This window comes from Garra rufa, unplaced genomic scaffold (assembly GCF_049309525.1).
Source record: "Garra rufa unplaced genomic scaffold, GarRuf1.0 hap1_unplaced_007, whole genome shotgun sequence".
Taxonomy (NCBI): domain Eukaryota; kingdom Metazoa; phylum Chordata; class Actinopteri; order Cypriniformes; family Cyprinidae; genus Garra; species Garra rufa.
Genome location: NW_027394282.1, coordinates 485,958 through 488,457, shown reverse-complemented (window position 1 = coordinate 488,457; position 2,500 = coordinate 485,958). Strand labels below are relative to the sequence as shown.

Sequence of the window (2,500 nt, the reverse complement as noted above, 5' to 3'; positions counted from 1 at the left end):
GCCAGCATATTATATAAATAGTGAAGAAAAGGCAAAAGCTTACAGCACCTGGTATTCCCAGGCGGTCTCCCATAAAAGTGTAACAATCGGCCTTATCAGCCGAGTTACAAGACTAAAATGGGGTCAGATTTAACTGTGAGAGATGACTAGTGGTTAAAAGAATGAGACATAAAAGAAAATTGGTTTAAATAGATTTGGTGTATTTACAAGGTTCACATAAAAGACTTTAAAACAACACGATAAAACTAGGTAAACTCTGTTAAAAGAATACAGTTCATTTGTCCATACCCTAAAAACAGGTAAACTCTGTTAAAAGAATACAGTTCATTTGTCCATACCCTAAAAACAGTCCAAGAACCCCAGTGTGTTGATAAGTCCAATGTGAGTGTCCACCAGTGTATATACAATCCACAGAAAGTGTAATCCAAAGTTTGCAGGTGGTGAATGGAAAGGTGAGCTCTAAAATTAGCAACTCCTCAATCCAACAGTTTGGTGACTGTCCTTTGTTTGTCATGCTGCTCTCTTATACAGTTGTACTTCCTGCTTCCTGTCATGTGTCTAGTCACATGACAGGCCAACCATCCATTTATTAAAGACACATACACTTAAAATGTTAAGAGTAATAAAATGGCCTAAAAAACATGTAAAACACTTAAAACTCTATAATACATGTAAATGATTGTAATAAATAGAGCGGTAAAACACGTCTTTCTAAAAGCCAGCATATTATATAAATAGTGAAGAAAAGGCAAAAGCTTACAGCACCTGGTATTCCCAGGCGGTCTCCCATCCAAGTACTAACCAGGCCCGACGCTGCTTAGCTTCCGAGATCAGACGAGATCGGGCGTTCTCAGCGCGGTATGGCCATAAGCGAGGGCTGCTCCAAAAAGTGGGCTATTTAAAGATCAGCCTCCGTAAAAGCCAGCATATTATATAAATAGTGAAGAAAAGGCAAAAGCTTACAGCACCTGGTATTCCCAGGCGGTCTCCCATCCAAGTACTAACCAGGCCCGACGCTGCTTAGCTTCCGAGATCAGACGAGATCGGGCGCTCTCAGCGCGGTATGGCCATAAGCGAGGGCTGCTCCAAAAAGTGGGCTATTTAAAGATCAGCCTCCGTAAAAGCCAGCATATTATATAAATAGTGAAGAAAAGGCAAAAGCTTACAGCACCTGGTATTCCCAGGCGGTCTCCCATAAAAGTGTAACAATCGGCCTTATCAGCCGAGTTACAAGACTAAAATGGGGTCAGATTTAACTGTGAGAGATGACTAGTGGTTAAAAGAATGAGACATAAAAGAAAATTGGTTTAAATAGATTTGGTGTATTTACAAGGTTCACATAAAAGACTTTAAAACAACACGATAAAACTAGGTAAACTCTGTTAAAAGAATACAGTTCATTTGTCCATACCCTAAAAACAGGTAAACTCTGTTAAAAGAATACAGTTCATTTGTCCATACCCTAAAAACAGTCCAAGAACCCCAGTGTGTTGATAAGTCCAATATGAGTGTCCACCAGTGTATATACAATCCACAGAAAGTGTAATCCAAAGTTTGCAGGTGGTGAATGGAAAGGTGAGCTCTAAAATTAGCAACTCCTCAATCCAACAGTTTGGTGACTGTCCTTTGTTTGTCATGCTGCTCTCTTATACAGTTGTACTTCCTGCTTCCTGTCATGTGTCTAGTCACATGACAGGCCAACCATCCATTTATTAAAGACACATACACTTAAAATGTTAAGAGTAATAAAATGGCCTAAAAAACATGTAAAACACTTAAAACTCTATAATACATGTAAATGATTGTAATAAATAGAGCGGTAAAACACGTCTTTCTAAAAGCCAGCATATTATATAAATAGTGAAGAAAAGGCAAAAGCTTACAGCACCTGGTATTCCCAGGCGGTCTCCCATCCAAGTACTAACCAGGCCCGACGCTGCTTAGCTTCCGAGATCAGACGAGATCGGGCGTTCTCAGCGCGGTATGGCCATAAGCGAGGGCTGCTCCAAAAAGTGGGCTATTTAAAGATCAGCCTCCGTAAAAGCCAGCATATTATATAAATAGTGAAGAAAAGGCAAAAGCTTACAGCACTTGGTATTCCCAGGCGGTCTCCCATCCAAGTACTAACCAGGCCCGACGCTGCTTAGCTTCCGAGATCAGACGAGATCGGGCGCTCTCAGCGCGGTATGGCCATAAGCGAGGGCTGCTCCAAAAAGTGGGCTATTTAAAGATCAGCCTCCGTAAAAGCCAGCATATTATATAAATAGTGAAGAAAAGGCAAAAGCTTACAGCACCTGGTATTCCCAGGCGGTCTCCCATAAAAGTGTAACAATCGGCCTTATCAGCCGAGTTACAAGACTAAAATGGGGTCAGATTTAACTGTGAGAGATGACTAGTGGTTAAAAGAATGAGACATAAAAGAAAATTGGTTTAAATAGATTTGGTGTATTTACAAGGTTCACATAAAAGACTTTAAAACAACACGATAAAACTAGGTAAA

At 40.4% G+C, this 2,500-nt stretch overlaps 4 non-coding genes across 4 annotated transcripts; all 4 read right to left on the bottom strand.

Moving 5' to 3' along the window:
• Nucleotides 1-753: 753 nt before the first annotated feature.
• LOC141313609 (5S ribosomal RNA) lies at nucleotides 754-872 on the bottom strand. The gene has a single exon (XR_012349681.1). It is a non-coding gene; the product is annotated as a 5S ribosomal RNA (ribosomal RNA).
• Nucleotides 873-956: 84 nt separating this feature from the next.
• Nucleotides 957-1,075, bottom strand: LOC141313564 (5S ribosomal RNA). Its single transcript, XR_012349636.1, has one exon. It is a non-coding gene; the product is annotated as a 5S ribosomal RNA (ribosomal RNA).
• An 801-nt stretch (nucleotides 1,076-1,876) lies between these two features.
• On the bottom strand, nucleotides 1,877-1,995 carry LOC141313608 (5S ribosomal RNA). The gene has a single exon (XR_012349680.1). It is a non-coding gene; the product is annotated as a 5S ribosomal RNA (ribosomal RNA).
• Nucleotides 1,996-2,079: 84 nt separating this feature from the next.
• On the bottom strand, nucleotides 2,080-2,198 carry LOC141313726 (5S ribosomal RNA). The gene has a single exon (XR_012349796.1). It is a non-coding gene; the product is annotated as a 5S ribosomal RNA (ribosomal RNA).
• Nucleotides 2,199-2,500: the final 302 nt, after the last annotated feature.